At 42.5% G+C, this 23,796-nt stretch overlaps 1 pseudogene; it reads right to left on the bottom strand.

Moving 5' to 3' along the window:
- Positions 1 to 22,754: 22,754 nt before the first annotated feature.
- On the bottom strand, positions 22,755 to 23,558 carry LOC100349002 (small COPII coat GTPase SAR1A pseudogene; annotated as a pseudogene).
- Between the last annotated feature and the right edge of the window lie 238 nt (positions 23,559 to 23,796).

A 23,796-nucleotide genomic window follows, 5' to 3' on the forward strand; every position in this document is an offset into this window, starting at 1 on the left:
CAGCTCCCTGCTTATGCAACTGGGAAAGCAACAGAAGATGGTTCAAGTCCTTGGTCCCCTGAACCCAACTGGGAGACCCAGATGAAGCTCCTGGATCCTGGTTTCAGCCTGGACCAGACCTGGCTGATTTGGCCATTTGGGGAGTGCACCAGCAGATGGAAGATTCCCCTACCCTCTCTCTGTAATTCTTTAAAATAAATAAAAATAAATCTAAAAACAAAATTTGAGAGTAAGATTTCAGGGTTTTAAGAATGGTGCATGGAACACAGTTAAAGATGGATTTAACCTCAGGTGAATGAACTGTTACAAAACCAGGTGTTGTAGTTCATCCAATATGATTAAGTTGCAGTGGGCAGTGGGCTAGAGATGGAAGAGCTTAGGAAACCTGCTCTGGCTGGGTGAATCACACATTCAAGGACCCAGACTTCAGCTGGAAAGAGTAGCCTTTCCAAGAGAGCAGGTTCCTTATCTTTTGTTGGAGCAGCCCACAGAGAGGAGATGCTGCAGAGGCAGTGCAGTGGTGTGGTGTAAGAGAAAGCTTTGGAGCCGGCTCTGTGGCACAGTGGGTTAACGCCCTGGCCTGAAGCTCCGGCCTCCCATATGGGTGCTTGTTTGAGACCCAGCTGCTCCTCTTCCACTCCAGCTCTCTGCTATGGCCTGGGAAAGCAGTAGAAGATGGCCCAAGTCTTTGGGTCCCTGTGCCTGCATGGGAGATCTGGAAGAAGCTCCTGGCTCCTGGCTTTGGATCAGCGCAGCTTCAGCTGTTGCAGCCAACTGGGGAGTGAACCATCAGGTGGAAGACCTTTCTCTCTCTTTCTCTTTCTCTCTGTCTCTGTCTCTCTCTGTCTCTGTCTCTCTCTCTCTGCCTCTCCTCCTTCTGTGTAACTCTGACCTTCAAATAAATAAATAATTAAAAAGAGAGAGAGAGAGAGAGAGAGAGAGAAAGCATTGACTTCACAACTTTCCATCTCAGTACTGACATTCTGTAGCAGATGCCTGGGTCTGTCCCTTCACCTAGCTGAGTGTTAGCTTTCCAGTTGGGAAATCAAGGATATTCTAATCTTCTTTACAGCAATCTGATAATTATTAAATGAGAATGTGTATTTAAAATGCACTAGCAGAGATGGCATCGTGGACTTGGTAGCTCTAACTCTTAGCAAGACATTAGCTTCAGCATGGGCCCTCCCACCCTGGCAAGGTTGGAACTCAGTGTTCAGAAAGCCAAGGTGCTTCCCTGGGGCTGAAAGGTATGAGCCCAGGCAGCCCCAGCTGGTTTGGGGTGACAAGCACAAACCAGACCTTATTGCTTTGTAAGGAGGAACAGGAACATAGTTCCAGTTCACTGGCTTGTAAAGGCAGCACCCACCAGGCTAGCTGAGAAGAAAGAGGCTATGAGGACAGGAAGGTAGAGAGGTCAGGGATAAGGGGCCAGGGAGCTCTGAGCTGCCCACAGAAGAGTTGGGTGGGCTTTGTGAAGTCCCATAGGAACTAGGAAGGGACAGGAGAGAAACTGCATGCTTCTCAAGCTCACTTGCAGGCCTCAGATGTTCCTAATGTCACCCACAGCTTTGCACCGAGCAGCAAGGCAGCAACGCCACCTGCCAGATGACCTACTTGTATTTTGCCTGATGAGCAGCAGGCACTGTGGGCACAGCTTTAGAAGAGTGGGCGCTTTATCATTCCAGATCAAATGGAACCTACCTGGCACCAGGGACTCCTGTTTATTATTTCTCGGGAGCCTTTCTCTCTACTTTAATTAGCAATTAATTAGCAATTAATAGGGTGGACTGTTTTTCACTTGTCAGCAACCTTGACTGTCACTTGTCCTCTCACTGCACAGCAAACTGTGTGGCATAGGGCTGGAGAGCCTTGACTGTGAAGCACATGATAAGGGATGGACACCTGCTCCACTGCCTACTGATTGATGACCTTGAACTTCCGGGTGGGGGAACAATGCTAACATACACTTGGTGCAAATGAACTAATGCATTGTGAAGTGTTATTCTAATGCCTGGCACTTGTTAGATGTTCAATAAATGTCGAGAACATAATTAGTAGCAATCACAGTGGTATTATTAATGGAGCAATAATGTAGAACAAAGGAAATATAATAGAAATGAAATACACAGATTCCATGACTAGAAAGAAACACGGGATGCAGAATTATGGAAAGTGACCTTAAAGACATTTATTCAGGACAGATGGCCATACTGTTACCAACAAAAGTCAGGCAGCTCTAAGGGGACCTCAGCTTTAAACTGCATTTTAATGAGAAGGATTTTTAACTTAGTTATCATATGGCTCAGGGGTGTTGGTGATAATTTCATTCATTCCACAAATATTTTTACAGCCTACCATGTGCAAAAGTTTTCAAAATAAAGTAACTGACACATTTAGGCTAGAGTGATGCATATAATTCTTGTGAACCAATTGGAAATATTTGGAGTGAAACTGGAGAAAGCCGAGTTTCCCCAGTGCATTTTCCCAGTTGTTCTGTCAGTGTGCTGTCCTGTTCTGGGGACTTCCAACCTGCCCCCTACCTCCCAAAATATTCATCTTAACACAAATGTCCTTCATTGTTTTGTAGGGGCATAGAGACTCTCCCACTTCCTTTTTTTAAAAATTTATTTATTTATTTGAAAGGCAGAATTACAGAGAGAGAGAGAGAGAGAGAGAGAGAGAGAGAGAGGGCTTCCATCTGCTGGTTCACTCCCCAAATGGCCACAACAGTCATGATTGGGCCAGGCGGAAGCCAGGAACCAGGATCTTCTCCTAGGTCTCCCATGTGGGTGCAGCGTCCTAAGCACTTGGATCACCGCCCGCTGATTTCCCAAACATGTTAATAGGGGGCTGGATCAGAAGTGGAGCAACTGTCACTCGAACTGGAACCCATATGGGATGCTGACCTCACAGGTGGTGGCTTAACATGCTATGCCACAACGCTGGCCCCAACTCTCCCTCTTCTTAAACAAAAACTTCTTCTGAAAATAAAAACTTCTCTGTCCTTTAATAAATAATGCTGGGAAAGCTGGATATCCATATGCAAAAACTGAAACAAAGCTACATCCTCACTCCCAGCTTTTGCACTATACAAAAATCAACTCAAAATGATCTAAATGTAAAACCTGAACCTACTGAAAGATTATCTTTGGGGGATCACTTCAAAATAATCATTTTTGCTAAGATGCCCCCAAAAGTATATATTACACTGTACCCCATAAAATGTACAAGTATGACCATATTAATCAAAATTTTAAATAAAATAATATACATGATACATGGGAGACCATATTTAATGTTCTCATTAAAGCACTAACCACCCCAGAAATATTTACATTGTACAGGAGCATACTTGGGGACCCAATACCTTGGCACATGGAATTTAATTTAATAGGGTTTCAGGCACTGAAACAGGAAGGTGAGGTAATACAGACTATTCCACTTCTTACTCTGACATTGTAGCCAAAAGATGGGAGAAATGAAGGGGAGAATATGCAACAGGAGCAATGGACCACATGTTTCCTTGGACTGGGGAAACACCTGCATGAATAAATTAGTTTGAACAAGTCAGTAAGCAGGAAAGTAGGTGTTTTGAAGAGTGCTAAGACAGTCAATACATTTCATTGGAAACAGACATTTTAGCCATGTTACAATTGTGCCATAATCTCGACATTTTCCTTGGAGTCACATCTGCTTGCCATTTCCACCTGTCTTATCTCTTGCTCAACATATTGGAACAATCGTAAAATGTTCAATCCACTAAGAAATTTTTTAAAAGGGAGTTTGTGATGATTTCAGCCCAGTTCTGTGTGATAGTCTTTCCTGAAGTGTGTTTTCCTGACTTTCTGAGAAGTCAGACCAGTGATATTTCATGTGTGGATATTGCTTCTTGCCAAATTGTGATTATTTTGTTTATATTCAGAGCTGATGGCCAAACTATCTTTTTCCTGGGGAAGTTGCTTTAAATTCTTAAAGTAAGTAGAACATTTGATATATTAGGAAAATTTAATTGTATTTGCAATTATGCAGAAAGGAACTTAAGGCTAATTATTTGAAGCTGGTTGTGAATACTTCATGATGCAGACTGGATTTGGATTCAAGAGAATTCAGATTTCTCTTGTTTTCAATCTGATACCTCTGGAATGTGGAATTTGAAGTTGTGTCCTTGAATTTCACTCTTGGTATCAATCCATTCTCATACAAGTCTACAGAAGATGCCTCAGGGCAGGAACCCACAATCCATGTGTGGATTCAAGGCGCCCCTAAGCTGCTTGAGAAAGTATGTGTTTCCTCCTGAAATAAAGTTTATAATTTTCTTCAGCTGCTTGAGGTTGTCTATGCTCTTTATTTATTTATTTATTTATTTATTTGGGGCACATGGCACCTCTCTTCCTAGCTACCACAGTTCACATAATGAGTTTTCTGTTTTGATTCATTATTTCAGTTCAGTTTAACAAAGGCTTTTCAGCTTTTACGTGGTGCCCCATTGACTGTAAAAAACTCATGGCTGGGCCGGCGCCGTGGCTCACTAGGCTAATCCTCCGCCTTGCGGTGCCGGCACACCGGGTTCTAGTCCCAGTCGGGGCGCCAGATTCTGTCCCGGTTGCCCCTCTTCCAGGACAGCTCTCTGCTGTGGACAGGGAGTACAGTGGAGGATGGCCCAAGTGCTTGGGCCCTGCACCCCATGGGAGACCAGGAGAAGCACCTGGCTCCTGGCTCCTGCCATCGGATCAGCGCGGTGCACCGGCCGCAGCACGCCGGCCGCGGTGGCCATTGGAGGGTGAACCAACGGCAAAAGGAAGACCTTTCTCTCTGTCTCTCTCTCTCACTGTCCACTCTGCCTTTCAAAACAAAACAAACAAAAAAACAACTCATGACTGAAGCAAGCAGTCTTCCTCCCAGAGGAGCTCAGGCCCCGAATGGGAGTTTCACATACTGACTACCAGTGTTAGTGTGTGGCAGCAAGGCAATTTCCCTGATGTTATGGCGGCCCTGAGAGCAATTGAATCTTGGGTGATCAGAGAAATCTTCAGGGAGGAGGATGCATCTGAGCTGAGTTCTTACCGCCTGTGTGATTAACAGGGATCATTTATGGAAGCTTCTTCCAACCACTGTGCTCTTTCCCATGTATGTTCTGATTTCAGCTTCACAAGAATCCCATGAAACAGGCATTGTGATTTTCTCTGTTTTACAACTGGGCAAACACAGGATTAGGACCCAGATAACTCCAGTTGCCAAAGAGAGTTCTTGCTGACTCCAGAACCCTTCCCCTCCGATGCCACCTTCACCTGCTTATTTGAGGCAATTTTGCAACAGGCAGGAGAGGGCAAGCTTTCCAGACCGTACTAGACACGCAGGTGAAAAGTCTCAAAAGGCAGGGCTGTGGGAGCCTATAGAAACCATACAGGATTGACTCTCAACTACTGAATATTTGCTGCCTGCCAGGTAGTGCCTGAGTACTTCACAGACACAAAGCCTCATAATAATCTTGATAACTAGAGATCATTATTTCAATGTTTACAGGTGGGGAGATCTAGGCTAAGTTTATTTGCTTGAGGCCTCATGGAACATTGAAGAGCAGGAATTTGATGCAAAGTCAGATAGTTCCTTTCTCTAACTCATGACCAGAAAACAAATTTATAGGAAGGAAGGAAGGGAAATGGAAGTTCTTTCCATGAAATTGCATTCCTATTGCTAGTTGGAACATTGCAAGTTGGAACGTAAACTGATCCTAGAAAGAAATGAGAGTAATTCTCACCATGACCCTTGCAACACCAGTGGTGCTTTCCACATTTTTGCAAATAAATCCAAAGCCTTCCACTCAGCAAGTGAAAGGCATTAGCTAACACCAGGTAGTAATTAAGAGGCAGAAGGAGAGAATGCATCGTTGTAAGACACCTGCTATTCAGATATTTGCTCCTGGACTCCTCTGGATCATTACGTCAGAGGATTCAGAGTCAACATTTGTGCATGAGTGTTCTGTCTTAGAGTATGGATGTGGGAATTTTGGGAGTTACCATAAATGACAATGAATGCTCCTTTTCATTGTCTCATGCAATATACCTGAAGCAGTATACCTGGAGACAATTGCACAGATTTGGACCATTTCTACAAAGGAGATGGGGGGGAATCCAAGCCCCAGGGGACACTCTATGGAAACAGTATGCTTCTCAGCTCACCATGCAGTAAATGCACAAACACTTATTGGGTAGTATAATGATATTAGTAAATTACAGAGCAATTCACTGTAACAAAGAGTACTTAGAAAAACCAACTGACAGCCATGAATATCAGAGTGCTTCTTAGAGGTGAAGCGCTGTTACTAAAGATTGTGGATGGTCTAAAATAGCTCAGAGTTTAAAATTATATAACAGTAAAAATTAATATTTATTAAGAATCTATTATTGATTGAATAATCTGCTGGAGTTGAAATTTAAGGACAGTAAAATAACATATCTGCCTCTGGAGACTTTACAATCTAGAGTAAATTCCTGAAAAATTAACAACAAGCACAATAAAGTGTGGAAAGTGGTAAAATAGAAGCGCTGGGAACAAGAATGCACAGGAGAGGCACTGTGCAGAGCGGAGAACAGGGTGGACAAGGCTTCCCAGAGGAGGTGGCACCTAGGCTGAATTCTGCAGGTGAATTGGAGTGTGTCAGGTGAGTGGGGAAGAGAGCGTGGAGAGTGTTCTGCACCATTGGAATACCAGGCAGAGTCCCGGGAATAAGAAAATCATGGTATTTTTAGTAAACTAAAAACAATTCCTCTTGCAGAATAGTACAGTTCTGGGAAAGAATCAGTGAGGAAGGGGGAGAAGGGGCTGGGAAAACCCAGCTTCTAATCTTTTTCAAAAACCAGTTATTGTCCATAATTATTGTTCATTGAATGCTTCAGGGACTGAGCTTTATCAACGCTTAAAAAGTATATCCACTTTTAGGAATATAAATATATCTCCATGAATTCATTTATTTGGGAGGAAGAGAGAGACACACACAGAGGTGTGTGGGAGAGATGGACAGAGGATGAGAGAGAGTACTCATCCACTGGCTTACTCCCCAGAGGTTCACAGCAACAGCCAGGGCCCGGCTGGAGCCAAAGCTGGAGGCTGGGGACTCAATCCAGGTCTCCTACTTGGGTGGCAGAAGCTCAACTATTCTGTCCATCATTACGGCCTCCCAGGTTCTGCAATAACAGGAAGCTGGAGTCAGGAGCCAGAGGTGGGTACTGAACCAGACACTCTGATACGGGATGCAAACATCCTAACTGGCATCTTAACTGCTAGGTCAAATACCCACCCCTAAAGAACATATTTTAGTCATAAATCAGTCGCTGCTAAAGTTGGATAAGTTGATTTATAGAATCAAATCCCTTTGTTTAACACATGAGGACACTGAAGTGAAACTTAGCCAAGGTCCCTAGCAACCATATGGGGGTCTGGCATTGTGGCTTAGCAGGTTAAAAGTCTGCCTGCAATGCTGACATCTCATTTGGGCACCGGTTTGAGGCCCAGCTGCTCCACTTGCAATCCAGCTACTTGCTAATGTCCCTGGGAAAGCAGAGGAAGATGGCCCAAGTGTTTGGGCCCCTGCACGCACATGAGAGACCCAGTGGAAGCTCCGGGCTCCGGGCTCCTGGCTTAGGCCTGGCCCAGTTGCGGCCATTTAGGGGAGCAAGCCAGCAGATGGAGCACTCTCTCTCTCTCTCTCTCTCTCTCTCACACACACACACACACACACACACTCCTTCTCATCTCCTCTCTCTGTAACTCTGCCTTTCAAATAAATTAATAGACTCTTAAAAAGAGCAACAAACAAAAAACTGCTGTATGACCCAGCAATCCCACTTCTGGATGCTTGTCTAAGGGAAACGGAATCCATCTGTCTGGTGCAGAGACATCTGAACTCCCATGTTGAATGCAGGGCTCTTCCACGATAGCCAGGAAATGGAAACAACCTAAATGTCTACTCATGGATTTATAAATAAAGAAAATATGATACACTAGTACAACGGGATATCGGTCAGCCATTGAAGGATGAAAATTATCATTTGTAGTAAAATGAATGAAATCAGAGATCATTATGTTAATTGAAAAAAGCCAAGCACAGAAAGACAAATATCAACTGACTTTCACTCATGTATAGAATTTAAAAAGTAGTATTTTTCACAGAAGTTAAAAATGTAATGGTGGGGGACCAGCACTGTGGCGTAGGGGGTAAAGCCGCCTCCTGCAGTGTCGGCATCACAATGGTCGCTGGTTCAAGTCCACTTCCTATCTAGCTCTCTGCTATGGCCTGGGAAAGAAGTAGAAGATGGCCCAAAGTGCTTGGGCCACTGCACCCACATGGGAGACCCAGAAGAAGCTGCTGGCTCCAGGCTTTGGATTAGCCCAGTTCTAGTCGTTGCCACCATTGAAGGAATGAACCAGTGGACAGAAGATCTTTCTCACTGCCTCTCCCTCTCACTCTCTGTAACTCTACCTGTCAAATAAATAAACAAAACCTTAAAAGCCCTCTGGGGAAAAAAAAGATAGAATCTTGGATGTTTTCACTATAAAGAAATGTTAAATGGTAAGTACATTTAACCTGACTGAACATAGCACAACATACACATGTTGTGAAACGTCATATTGTATCCCCAAAAATAGGTATAATCTTTCTGTTAATTTTTTAAATTAAAATATTATATATAAGTAAGTACAACAAAAGTCTCATTACTAATGTATACTATAAAAAACTATAGGGGCTGAGCCAGCACCACGGCTCAATAGGCTAATCCTCCACCTGCGGCACTGGCACACCACGTCTAGTCCCGGTTGGGGTGCCGAATTCTGTCCCGGTCGCTCCTCTTCCAGGCCAGCTCTCTGCTGTGGCCCAGGAGTGCAGTGGAGGATGGCCCAAGTGCTTGGGCCCTAAACCCCATGGGAGACCAGGAGAAGCACCTGGCTCCTGGCTTCAGATCAGTGCGGTACGCCGGCCGCAGCGTGCTGGCCGCAGCGGCCATTGGAGGGTGAACCAAGGGAAAAGGGAAAAAGGAAGACCTTTCTGTCTCTCGCACTGTCCACTCTGCCTGTCCAAAAAAAAAAAAAAAAAAAACACAAAAAACAAAAAACAAAAAACTATAGGGGCTGGTGCTTTGGCACAGCCAGTAAACTTGCAGTCTGTGGAGCCAGCATGCCATATGGGCACTGGTTCAAGACCCCGCTACTCCATTCCCCAGCCAACTCCCTGCTAATACACCTGGAGAAGCAGTAGAAAATAGCCCAAATATGGCCAGCGCCATAGCTCAATAGGCTAATCCTCCACCTGCGGTGGAGGTTCTAGTCCCAGTTGGGGCGCCGGATTCTGTCCTGGTTGCCCCTCTTCCAGGCCAGCTCTCTGCTGTGGCCCGGGAGTGCAGTGGAGGATGGCCCAAGTGCTTGGGCTCTGCACCCCATGGGAGACCAGGATAAGCACCTGGCTCCTGCCTTCGGATCGGCGTGGTGTGCCTGCCGCAGTGCGCTAGCAGCAGCGGCCATTGGAGGTTGAACCAACAGAAAAAGGAAGACCTTTCTCTCTGTCTCTCTCTCTCTCACTGTCCACTCTGCCTGTCAAAGAAAGAAAGAAAGAAAGAAAGAAAGAAAGAAAGAAAGAAAGAAAGAAAGAAAAGAAAATAGCCCAAATCCTTGGGGTCTTGCACCCATGTTGGAGACTCAGAAGAAGTTCCTGGCTCCTGGCTTTGTTATCAGCCCGGTTCCAGCCATTGCAGCCATTTGGGGAGTGAATCAGCAGATTGAAGATCTCTCTCTCTCTCTCTCTGTAACTCTGCCTTTCAAAAATAAATGAATAAGTAAATCTTTTTAAAAACTACAAATGGATTTAAACAAGTTTTTGCACCTAATAAACTCATCCTTTAAATTCCTTTTCCACAAACTTTTTCGAGTTCCTTTAGTGGCCCATGAAACATCCAGAGGTGGTCCAGAAGCAGCCCATGGTTTGTAACGAGGATGCATAAAGTGTGCTGCAGCAAGCCAGAGACAGAGGCCTGGCAGGGGCTGAGGCTCCTTCCTTACCCAGAACGTCCGCAGCCGTTCTCACCTGGAGGACTCAGAACTTTCTATAAGTACTGCCGTCTTTACTGCAGAATGCCGTGGGTCCCTGATACAGTCCCTCTCCTGCTTTAATCTCAGTTTGTCCTGGCAGAGGAACTTCCCTCTCCTGGCCTGAGAATGCTGAAGATGAATTAGACTGTAAGTGATGCCTTAAATTTCAAAGGGCAGTATTTTTCTTGAGCAACAAGAGCTGACATTTTTCCATGGCTAATCAGAAAGCAACCAAGCATTGCAATGTTAGTAAGCCCTTTAGAGCTGTTGAGATACAATTTTATAAAAGCATTAATTGCTATTGCAGTTGGAAGGAAGAAGAAGAAATGATGTATTTTTATACATTTATTTATTTTTATTTTCCAGAGGCAGAGAGACAGAGGCATACAGATGTATAAAGATCTTCTATCTGCTGGTTGGCTCCCCAAATACCAGCAACAGCCAGGTCCGGGTCAGGCCAAATTCAGGAGCCTGACACGCAATCTGATTCTCCCAATGGGCGGCAGGGACTCAGCTACTGAACCACTACCGCTGCCTCCCCTTGTACACATGAGGAGGAAGCTGGAACCTAGAGTGCAGCCAGGAATCAAACCCAGATGTTCTGATATGGAGTCAGTCATCTCAAGTAGTGTCTAAGTGCTGTGCCAAATGTCAGGTTATTGATCTATCTATCTATCTATCTATCTATCTATTTATCTATCTATTTGAAAGGCAGGGCTGTGGAGAGGCAGAGGCAAAGAGAGAGAGAGAGAGAGAGAGAGAGAGAGAGGGAGAGAGAGAGGTCTTCCATCCACTAGTCCACTCCCCAAATGGCCACAAGGGCTGTTGCAGCTTAACTCACAGCAGCTAAGATATGGAATCAACCCAGATATCCATCAACTGATAATGATAAAGAAAATGTGGTATATGTGTGTGTATATATATATATGTGTGTGTGTGTGTACATATATATATATATATATATAGTGTGGAGTACCACTCACCCATAAATAAATGAAATCTTATTTTGTAACAAGCTGGATGCAATTGGAAACCACTATGCTTAATGAAATAAGCCAGTTTCCAAAAACACAAATATTATATTTTTTTCTTTTTAGCTAGAAACCTTTTATTTAAGGTATACAAACTATGTGCGCTTCATAAACACAAATTTAGGAGCATAGTGATTCTTTCCACCCTTCTCTCCCTCCCACTCTTCTTCCTCCTCCCTCTCCTATTCCCATTATAATTTCTTTTTACAAAAATCTATCTTCGATTAACTTTATACACATAAAATTAACCCTACACTAAGTAAAGAGTTCAACAAATAGTATGAAGAAGAAAAAAAACCTGTTTCTCAACAGTTCAGACAAGGACTTTTCAAAATAATCACATCTCAAAATGTCCATTTCACTTCTATAGATTACCTTTTAGGTATTTTGTTACCACAAATCAAGGAGAATATATGGTATTTGTCTTTTTGAGATTGGTTTATTTCACTAAGTATAATAGTTTCCAGTTGCATCCATTTTGTTGTGAACAACAGAATTTCACTTCTTTTACCACTATGTAGTATTCCACAGTGTGCATATACCGTAACTTTTTTATCCAGTCTTCAACTGATGGACATCTGGGTTGATTACATATCTTAATATGGTGAATTGAGCTGCAATAAACATTAGGCTACAGAGAACTCTTTCATATGCTGTTTTTATTTCCCTTGGGTAAATTCCCAGGAATGGGATGGCTAGGTCATATGGTAGGATTATATTCAGATTTCTGAGGTATCTCCAAACTGTCTTCCACAGTGGCTGCACCAGTTCACATTCCCACCAACAGTGGATTAGGGCACCTTTCCCACTACATCCTCTCCAGGATTTGTTGTTGGTTGTTTTCTTTATGAAAGACATTCTAAGGGGGGTGAGGGTGAAACCTCATTGTGGTTTTGATTTGCATTTCCTTGATGGCTAGTGATTCTGAGCATTTTTCATTTGTCTGTTGGCTGTGTGAATTTCTTTTTTTGAAAAATGTCTATTCAAGTCTTTCACCCATTTCTTAACTGCATTGTTTTGTTGTTGTTGAGTTTCTTGACCTCTGTATAGATTCTAGATATCAATCTGTTATCAGTTGCATAGTTTGCAAATACTTTCTCCCATCCTGTCAGTTGCCTCTTCAATTTGTTGAGTGTTTCTTTTGCAGGGCTGAAGCTTCTCAATTTGGTATAATCCCATTTGTCAACTTTGATTGCCTGTGCTTCTGGGATCTTTTCCAAGAAGTCTTTGCCTATGCCAATGTCTTTCAGGGTTTCCCCAGTGTTACTAATAATTAGATGGTATCTCTTATGTGTAGTTGTTAATACAGAATACCAAAAATATATAGGAATTAAATAGACATCTTGTGATTTAATTGTTGTTCTGTTTATATGCCTGTGGAACTGTGGTCTTTATACTTTTTACTTGCTGAATTTTATTATTAGTGATGCATCAAGCTTATGACAATAGAGTAGATTGAAATTATGTTTTCACAAAAATTTTAAAAAAAGGAAAGATGAAGAGAGAATAAGGAAGGAAGGGAGAAAGGGAGGGAGGTAAGTGTGATGATCTTCTTAGAATTGTACCTATGAAATACATGAAATCTGTTCTCTTTATATTAATAAAAACATTTTTTAATTTAACATAAAAAAGGAACAACTTGTAAGGAAAATAGTTAATTTCCTAGGCATTTTAAACTTAAATATAATATATAGTAATCTAACATTTCTATTTTTTTTAAAGTTTGGATATTATAATATGTGAAAGCAAGATGGACACCTAAGGATATGATCTCTAATAAGCTTAAAATCTGAAAAAAGCTTAAGTTCTGATTTCTACCAAAGTTATTTCAGTACATTCATGTAATCATTTTGGTATCTCAAGAGAAATTATGAAAGTGAAAATATTGAAGATAAAATACCTTTAAGAAAAACTTCTGCAAAACTCTGAAGATACTTTCATATTTTTTAGAAATCCTTCCACAAAGCAAGGATTGAACCTAACATACTTGTTTTGCAGCAAAGTATGCATGAATCCATGTGTATATTCTGATTCTTCCCTGTTTACCTACTTTTGATCCCTGTTGTTTTCTTTTCATTCCATCTTTTCCACCAATAAGTTCATAAATTCCACACAATTTTACCACATAAGGACAGGGAAAGAGAAAAACAAAACAAAACAAAACAAAACAAAACAAAACAAAACAATAGATAAGAGGGGCTGGTGCTGTGGCGAAGTGGGTTAACGCCTTGGCCTGAAGTGCTGGCATTCCATATGGGCACTGGTTCTAATCCCGGCTGCTCCTCTTCCAATCCAGCTCTCTGCTGTGGCCTAGGAAAGCAGTGGAGGATGTCCCAAGTCCTTGGGGCCCCTGCACCCACATGGGGGGCCCAGAAGAAGCTCCTGGCTCCTGGTTTCATCAGCACAGCTCCACCGTTGCGGCCAGCTGGGAAATGAACCAAAGGATGGAAGACCTCTCTCTCTCTCTGCTGCTCCTCTCTCTGTGTAACTCTGACTTTCAAATAAATAAATACATCTTCTAAAAAAATAGATAAAAAATCCTATTAAAACACTCCACACTTGTGCTACATTCCTCTCCACATTTTGAATTTCTGATTTTATGTTTGATCTCTTTCTATACTGCCTGTCTCTTAACATTTTAGTGAAGGAATTATGATTTACTTTAGACTTCTCAGTAAAAATATAGATGGTTTGCACCCTATGTTTACAATACTAGAGCATTCTGAATTTGTATATTACCAGTGAATTTTCTACTTCTGATAGCTTCTTCTTACTTGTTAGCATTTCTTTCTTTCAGTTTGAATAGCTCCCTTTAGCATTTTTTATAAGGCAGGTCTAGTGGTGACATATTTTCTTAGCTTTTGTTTTCTGGGGAATGATTTTATCTCTCCTTCATATCTGAAGAATAGCTTTGCTGGGTACTCACGATTTTGCTTTCCCATTATTACTGTAAAAGTCTCATCCCACTCCCTTCTGGCCTATAAGGTTTCTGTTGAGAAGTTGGCAGTCATGTGAATTGGGACCCCGTTACGTGTTATTTGCTTGCATTCTCTTGCAGCCTTGAGAATCCTCTCTTTTTTATATCATTGGAAAGACTGACTATAATATGTCTTAGGGCAAATAGACTTGGTTTGATTGAATCTGATGGATGAACATTGACCTTTCTGTACATAGATAATTATATCTTTCTCTAGGTTTGAGACATTTTCTGTCCATATCTCTTTGAATATGCTTTCTGCTCCTTTGACATTCTCAATCTATTCTTGAATCTAGATAACTGGAATGTTTTCTGTTTTCATGCTAAACCATAGTCCCATAATCTTTCTTCATTCCTGTTGATTCTTTTTCCTCCTTCAGTTGTATCTTTTCAAATCGCCTCTCTTTGAACTCCCTGATTCTTTTTTCAGTTTGATCTATTTATGCCATCTATCACAGTTTTAGTTTTGCCTAATGTACTTTTCAGTTGAAGGGTTTTTGCTTGATTTTGTTTAATCACATCTATCAAATCTCTGTTAGAATACTGAATCATTTCTCTGGATTCCCTTGATATTCTTTGAGTTTTCTTATAACGACTGTTTGAAAGTGGTCATTTAAGCATTGGAAATTTCAATTCCTGAATGGTTGGCTTCTGGTACCTCATTTTGCTCTTTAGGTGATGTCACCGTTCCCTGGAAATTCTTAGTGCTTATTGGTATTATACTAATCCATATTCAACTGTGGTTATCCTTGTAGATGTTCTAAGCTGTCTGCTTATTCTCTCTGAGCCTATGGATAACTTTACTATCTCAGCACTAGATAGCCCCTAACTTGTAGTTTTCCCCAATTCCATTGTTGATACATTTTTACTGATCTGGATCCTACAATACTCTCCAAATTCAAATTGTCCCCAAATCTCACTTGGTATGTGGGGACTTGCTTAAAATTGAGTTGTCCAGCCCTATAATCTTTTTCCTGGGCCTGCGGTATGCTTAGATTCTTTGTCATGTGCCCCAAAATGCCACAATACTAGATAACAGTCAGATTGCCCTAGCCTACCAAGGCTAATGAAGCCTGGAATGAGGACTGATGCCAATCCTGTCGTCTGAGTATTCACTGTCTCAGGCCCTTTCCCCACTAATAATTTCTTACACATGCTGCTCTTTCTTTTTCTTTTTCTTTTCTCAATTTCTTTAAAGTGAGATATATGCAATTATCAGATTGTTCCTTCAGGATAAGGATTTAATGGAGAATTCTCGTTAGCATTTGGTATCAAAGCTAAGATCTCCTGGTATCATGTAACAACCAATATTATTTACCACTTGCTATTCACCTGACACCTTTCAAGTGTTTTACATATGTTGACTTACTTAATTTCCCACAAAAATTATATGAAGTAGAGCAATTTTCCCATTTTTACACAGGAGGAAACTGAGACACAAAGGCATTCATTGATTGACTCAAGTTCTGCCACTCTGTGTTCCCAGGGATTGCTAGAAGCCAGAGACTGTGGCTAGAATATTAAGGCTGCTTTTCAAAGATGCAAGTTCATGTGCAATGGAGGTTAGGAAAGAGGTGAAGCATGAGGTGATGCTGAGAGATACTGTTGATGGGAATCTTTCCCTCTCTGACACCTTTGGCAGGAGAATGCGTGCCTCAGAGAAGACAATAGGAGGGAGAAAGGAGAGATGTTTACCCATCTGTTCCCTGCACTGTCTCATTTCATTTTGCCTGAGGTGCCCTCTCTTCCTCCCCAAGAGCTCACTGCCCCTCATTGCCAAGGTGCATCACGCAGTCCCTCAGTGTGGTGGCTGATCAGGAAGACAACCTTCTGTCTTCCAACCCAGTTGAAATGTGGAGACAATCGAGTGCAAGTGGGGTGCAGTTTGAGAAAGAACGGTGGCTGAAGGAAGCCGAGAAAGCTGGGCAGGACTGCACTCAGTTGTAACTACTAGACGGGTGACCATGTCCCCTCCATAGTAAATTCCCCTAGAATTCAGATGCATTTGTTTCCTGAGACTGCTGCAACCTACTTTCATAAAACTGAACACTTTACACAAAAGAGATGTATCTTCTCACCATTAAGGAGGCCAGAGGTCAGAAATCAAAATGTCATCAGGACAGAGCTCCCTCTGACACCTCTCTGCGAGAATCCTTCCTAGCCTCTTCTTAGTTTCTGAGTTTCTGGTGGCTCTCAGAAATCCTTGGAGTTCCTTGGCTTATAGGTGCATCCCTCTGATTGCTTCCTCCATCTTACCTCTCCTCCTCACAGGGTTACAGTCATTGGCCCATAGGTCTGCCCATACCCAAGATTTCATTTTGAAATTCTCAAATAATTGTATCTGCAAAGATCTTTATCCAAAATAAAGTCAGGTAGACAGAAATTTTTGGAAAATACTAATTTGTGACACTAGGCCTCAAGAAACCACCATTGCTATTGTCTGTAGTGAAATAAATAGAGTAGTGTGGTTGAGAAAGAGAGAGAGAGAGAGGGAGAGAGAGAGAAACAAGGACCACTGTGTGCTCCTGTAAGGCACTGATTAAAATTCTTAAGATCAAAATATCTCAAGGATATACTGATAATTTGATCCATGGAGCCTATCAGGACAAAATCACTTGACAGCTCTAAGGATTTTGAGTTAAAGTGCATTTTCTTTGGGATGCCCAACTGAAATGTGCTGTGTGGTCCTGTCATAATGCTACAAAAATAATGACAATGGTAGAGAAACCAACTATGTATGTTTGGGATGCATCTGTATACACACACGCACACACACACACGTATACACACATATCTTTAAGTAGAGACAGAGAACAAGGTTTATACTACACTGCTTTGTTATGTATGTTGCTATAACCAAAAAGACCAGAAGTTCTTTGCATTTTTTTGTGTAATTAGAGGCTTAGTTGAAACTGTTGCTTACTTTGGTTTACAAACCATGATATTTCCCTCCATGAATTATATTCCTTGCCCTAAAACCATCTCATTTTGAATGTTGCCACATGGTGTGCTGTTCTGTTGATTATTTTCTCTGTAATGTCACTAGCTAGAGGGCCACATTATTTCACGTCTTGCTTCAGTGACTCTTGAAAGCATTTTTGAGGGAAGAGGAATATGCACTGAAAAAGGAAGAGTGAAGAGTGCTTTACTTCATTGCTGTTGGCTGCATTTAACTCATCCATGCAAAAGCACACAGAGACAGCATCCACCATCAGTCCACCAGTCCTTCATGGGGCTGGGGGCATTCAGTGGCGAACACAACAGGCGCTATCCTTGCTTTCAGATGGCTCATTGTCTAGTTCATCAGGCAGCAGCTGCTTGGCTATCCTCAGCTCATTTGTCAACCAATAGTAACTCAGAAAAACCACACTTTTTGGGCAACTTCTTGCTCTGAATTTCATGTTATGAGAAGCATCAGCCAAACAGAATTCACTCTTTGCTCCTGGAGGCAGCAATTTTTAGGGTCAAAAGACTGTGACCTCAAGAGTCACTTGGTCTAGTCTCTTGATTTCAGCCAACAGACATCTGAGAAATATGAGATTACTTCAAAAATGTATGGAAAATGGAATTTAAAAGATGGTTATTTGGAAGCAAAACACTTTTAAAATTCGTGGCAATTTTGTCTTAATGTGTAATTTCCATGAAATTTTTCAATACCCCCCATAGTCACGGATTTCCAATGTACCAAGAATCATATCATGACCTGAAGAACAATGTGCACAAACAGGCACAGGATTGGCTCTTGTGGAACTTAGGATCTAGTGTGGGGAGTCAGATGCTATCAAATAATTATAAAAGTTATGCAAAACCCAAATGTGATCAGGCCATGAGAGTGTGAGCTGGGGCTTTTCTGAGTCAAGATCAGGTAGACTTCCCAGGAACTTAGACTACAGCTGGGTTCTAAGGAGGAGACAGTTTCCAGGGGCAAGGCAGGGGGAGTCAGGGAAGAGCACTCAGGCAGAAGGGTCCTGCAGGTTCTTTGTGGGCTCCCATTTTCCAGGTCCCGCTTCAGACCTCCATCAGTCTGTTACAGACTGGGATTTTGCACTTTATTATTATGATAATTATTGTTACTATTGTTTTTCACTAAGTAATTCTGATGCAATCGTGAAAGTCCTCATGTTGAAAGCACAAGCTTTGTGTTCTAACAGACATCAAAACAGACGATGCCCTGGCCAACCCCAGCTTCATGACCTTGAGCAGATTTGCCTGTAAGCATCAGTCTTCCTCAATGTAAAATCGAGATGGCAATGACCCTCAAAGGGAGCAAAGATGGCATTCAAGATAACACATACAGAAGAGTGTGCCACAGTTAGCCCCACTGATGTAAGCATGAAGAGTGGTGAGATTTCCTTTTCCTTTGCTCTGGAAGATCTACAGGAGCAAGTCACCATGAGCTAGTAGGGAAAACCTTAGACCTGACTTACATAAGGTGAATCAGAGTGAACCTGTGCATTTTCAAGAGAAGTTTTACCTTTGACTTCCTGAAGGGTGCAAAGTTGGGATTTGGATGCAATGACGAGAGAATTGAAGTTGAAAAATAGTGAATTGAAAGGTGCTAGGGAAGAGAGTCGTTGCCTCGAGTCACCAAGGACCACAGCAGCTGGAGGCAGATGTCCAGAACTGAGGAAGTCACACTGTTTCAGGTTCTTCCTTGTGTCCAATCCAGCCAGCTACCCCTTATATCCTTCAGGACCTGGAAGGAAGCCAGTGCCTATTCCACGGGGTCGCTAGAGAAAACTGTTAGAAGAACTATGTACAAAGCCGTGAGCAAGTTTAAGGATGAATAACTCAGAGCGAGCTACATCTGCAAATCACTGTGACATCACCACCCCAGTCCTGAAGGGGCAGAATGAGCAAATGAGGGAACCTTTGCCTTGGAAGATGGGCCAGCCAACAAAAGCCAAGGCTGCACATAGACACCAGGGCTTGGCAGTCAGGGAGCTGGGGGATGAATATTTTGACCCCTCTCCTCCCATCCTTCTGTATTCTGCTGGTGGCCCCATTGTCCAAGCCCAGCAAAGAGCCAGAGGGCAGGAGAGTGCAATAAGGCAGCACGTGGAGCCTCCCAGGATGCAGTGCGGGAAAGAGAAGAGATCTGGAAAGTAAAATGGAGAATATCCTATACATAACCTTGCAAAATACTTCATTTCTTTTTTACTATGAGGCCCTCTTCTTAACACTCCACATGTAGTGCCTCATTTAATTTTTATGATGCATAACAAGTAAACATGCTCATGCATGTGTGGGTACACAAATGATTATGCATGCACACACACACACACACACACACATCCTGCATAGCTTTGGCTACGCAGCAGAAATCCTGCAGTCTATTGGTGCTTCTGTGAAGGGGAAGGCAGCCCACTGTAGAGAGTTGAATTATTTTGGTAGGTGTTAATATTGCAGCATTTAAAAAAGCTGAGGTAGAAAATAGTACTAATTAGTGTGCAGTGTGTTCAGCTCCAGGCTGTTGATAGGGACAGGAGGGAGGAGACTCTGCTGCAGTTCTCAGTTCTGCTCTGTCACTGACTGCGTGGGTGGTGTGCGAGCAGGAGCAGGTGGCAGGCTCCCTGAAAGCAGGATTACAGTGCAAAGGCCTCCACACAGCCCACGTTCTGTAGAGCCAGGGGATAGCCTGCACGTGGATCAACAGCCAGGTAATTGGCAGAGGAGCCCTGCCTGGTTCTGTAGAATGTTTGGGTAAGAATACAAAATCAGAAACTTTCTCAATAAATAAATATACATCTAGGCCTACGGTCCTAGACTTTGGTATGCATAAAAATCTTATGAGATGTAGTTAAAAATGTGTATTCCTGGGGCTGGTGCTGTGGTATAGCAGGTAAAGCTGCCACCTGCAAAGCTGGCACCCCATAAGGGAGCTGCTTTGTGCCCCGGCTGCTGCACTTCCAATCCAGCTTTCTACTAATGGCCTGGGAAAAGCAGTGAAAGACGAACCAAGTGTTTAGTCCCCTGCCACCTATGGGATGACCTGGACTGAGTTCCAGGCTTCCGGCTTTGGTCTGGTTCAGCCTTGGGCATTGCAGCCGTCTGGGGAATAAATCATTGGATGGGAGACTTGTCTGATGGTCCCTGTCTCTCTGTAACTTGATTTCAAATAAATAAATAAATAAATGATTTTTTATTTAAAAAAAGTATTTCCTGGTCCCCATCTCTAGAATCTCACTTTGCTAAGGCTGACCTGGGCCCTGGGACTCTCTTTAACATGCTTCTCAATGACTGTGATGCAGGTGGCCTATGGCCCTTGCAGGCATCTGTAGTTTTGAGTGGCAGTATAGCATTACAGTTAGGCAGCTGTAGGCTTCTCAGGTGGCTAAGTCTGACATTTGAAACCCTTTGATGTAAAGTGCAAGGCTGAAAGGAAGTGCACATGTGCAGCTACAGGAATGGGATGATGTGAACATATGTGAATCCCAGCTAAAGGATAATGAACTTAAACGTGAGTCATTTTTTATTTTGTTTTAACTTTTTATTAAAATGTTAAGGGTACAGATTGACTTTCTTTTGTAAATGACAGTTTTACTTTCTCTGAAATAGGACATATAAATACTCTGATAAAACAGAATGAAAGCGCAGCTCCAGCTGTTGCGGCCAATTGGGGAGTGAACCATCGGACAGAAGGCCTCTCTCTCTCTCTGCCTCTCCTCTCTCTGTGTAACTCTGACTTTCAAATAAAAATAAATAAATCTTTAAAAAAATGGAATGAAAAGTCTCAATTCCAGGAGTTCCCATACAGGAACTCTGATACTCTGCTTTCAGCTATATTATTACACGTATGCTGTTCTGTGGGCAAGAGACAAACTGGACATCTACTTGGCTTTGCCATCTCTACTTTTTCTCATGGCCAAGATAAACCACTTTCACAAAGAGCTGACTTCTGTAGAATCCATGGTTTTCTGCCTTGCTACAAAGTGATTGGGGGGAAATAAGAGAAAAAAAGAAAACTAACACTAAAGCAATCATACTTCCCATGTCTATGAGTTGAGAAGTACAGGTAACCTTTAGCTAAAGGAAATCAAAAGTATTCCTAAAGCTGTACCTATGAAACTGGTATTCATTAAATAAAAGCTTTGTTAAGAAAAAAAGTTCACAAGTTAACTACCTAGTTCATTTTCCCTTAGCTACATTTTTTCACTTAAGGCTTTAATCCCCTTTCCAAACCAACAACAGTGTCTTAATCCAGCAATGCATGTGCCTCTGAGGCTGACTCCCCCAGGCCTCTGCACTGGGCCCCTGGCAGTGACAGCAGGCTTTCGCTGCAGGTCAGTACTGAAGACAAAGAACAGGAAATCCAACTACAGAATGCTACTCTCTCACCCCAGAAATATGCTATCTGCATCCTCCCTGCCCTCACGCAAGGAGGAATCCACAGAATTCAGTTCAGTCCTCTGCAGATATGCATCACCATCACAAAAATTACCCAGAACCTTTTATTAAAGGAAAAATGAACACATGTGCCCTCTGCACCTGAGACCACCTCCTGTCCCTTCCCCTTCCACCGCAAGGGTAGAACACAGGCTAAGATCATGAACACCCAACTGCACGCGTGGCACTGAGAAAATGGAACGCTATACAAACAGCATTCATTCCACTCGGGGGATGCTGATGTCTGTATCCTGGGTACTCACTGACACATGAGGCTGCCTGCGAAGGAGCAGCCCACAGTGGGCCCTGTGTTCTTGTTTTCCCCCATTGATTTTGTGAAGTGAGAGAAGTAGTTTCATTCCAACCCAAAAATCTGGAAAAGCTACAGATATAGACCTTTAAACAAACACCAAAAAATAAAAATAAGAAAAGATAACTGGTAAGAAGAAAAGATGTAAGCAAAAGGTTCATGAATGGCCCAATAAAGGGGCCAAATTCTGCAAGAGGAAGTTTTAAAGCCCACTGTATAAATCTTCCCTGGATTCAAACATGTACTATAATACCAGACTTTTAAGTCCTCAACTCACAGAATTAAGAGTTCTTAAGCTATTAACTTTGTCATTGTTTTCAGAAAAGTTTCCCCCAGAATCTGTGCAAAAGTAGCTGAGACACACCTGCAGTATATGACTACATGAGATGTTCTCAACTCTGAAATGAGGCAAAATCACTTTATAACTGACAATGAAAAGGTGCTATACAGAGAAATGAAATTTTACAATAGTATAAGAGCAAAGATGACTGAAATTTGTAATCTTATAAGTAAAAATAGTAACAACCCACTCTGTAATGAACTCCTGTACAGTTAACGATGTCTATACTCTGGGGTGAGGGATGCCCCTAGCTTACCACAGTGGAAGCCTGCCACTGGGATGCCAGGGTTCCACCCCTTTTCTACTCTCAGAGCACAAGGTGATGCCTTCTGCTACAAGGCAGGAGCTCAGGGAGTGTCTCTCACCAGCCTGCCAACTCAGCAAGAGTAAGGCCACCCAACTGAACTTGCCTCTAATTGTATTGGTTCATAATTTTATGAAGTATCTAAATGCCATTTACTAGTTTAAAAAAAAATAGAAAACTCTGGACCAAGAAAATTGTGAACTCAAAAAAGTTAGAAGGGAGACCAATTACAATAGCAACACTTCCTTTAAAAAATAAAATCACTTTCTTTTGAGATGCACCACAGTGGTGAGACTTGTTTTTCTTTTCAGTGACCCCATGATGGCTCACAGCTTCACTCCCCAGGTTTCTGACCTGTACCAGTCCGTGGGCAGCGTTACCTCCCGACAGCGTGGAGAAGAGCCCATGTCACCCCTGGGCGATGAGAGAGCTGACGGAGACTCTTGGCTCCTCAACACCAGACATGGTTGGACAACTTTCCTTGTTCTATGAGAAAAGTTCATGAGGAAGCTGTGAATAGAATCAGTGCAGAGAAAGAAAACTTTTTTATTTTCATTGTCCAAACATCAGTCAATATATTTTGAGCATACTGCACGTGAACATTTCAAGGTGCGGGCATTCAGTTCCTTCAGGGTCACATTCCTCTTCCCAGTGGTCTCTCCAGAAAGCCCAGATATTTCACAGAGCTTTTCTTCACTAACTGAATCTGTTCTGTCAATTTTGTTGCCCAAGATAAGGATTGGCACATTGGATATTGTTTCATCAGTCATTAAAACATTAAGCTCAACTTTGGATTCCAGGAGACAAGAATGATCTGCACAGTCCAACAGAAAGACAATCCCATTAATTGCTGGGAGTTAATTTTTCCAAACCTGGTGTTCTTGCTCATCCCCACCAAAATCAAAAGTTGCAAAAGTCATTCCAGCAATTGTCAGCTCTTCTGATGGCGTATGTAGTGTTGGAACATGTTGGCTCAATCTGTCATCTTTGATCATGTGAAGAAGAATGGTTTTGTCCGCATTGTCCAAACCCAAGAATACAGGCTTTCCAGATTTCTTATAGAGTCCTAGGAACCAGAACACACTGCTGAAGCCATTGTAGATCCAAAGCCATTGTAGAGTCAAAGATGAAAGACATTATTAATGCTTGCTATGGACCAAGGGGCTCCTCCAGTGGTGGCAGGTGGCTTGGACCCTCGCTCAGAGCACACAGACCAGCAGCAATGGTACCTGGTGGTCCAGGTACTCGCCTGATGTTAAACGTGAGTTTTAGTTAAAGGTTAAGTCAAGGTGTGACTCTGGGAAGCCGCAGACAGTGCTGGAGGACAAAAGTGACAGACCATTGGCGATGTTCACTTCGCTGACGGGA

Source organism: Oryctolagus cuniculus, chromosome 7 (assembly GCF_051225735.1).
Source record: "Oryctolagus cuniculus isolate XC-2025 breed Fujian yellow rabbit chromosome 7, ASM5122573v1, whole genome shotgun sequence".
NCBI lineage: Eukaryota > Metazoa > Chordata > Mammalia > Lagomorpha > Leporidae > Oryctolagus > Oryctolagus cuniculus.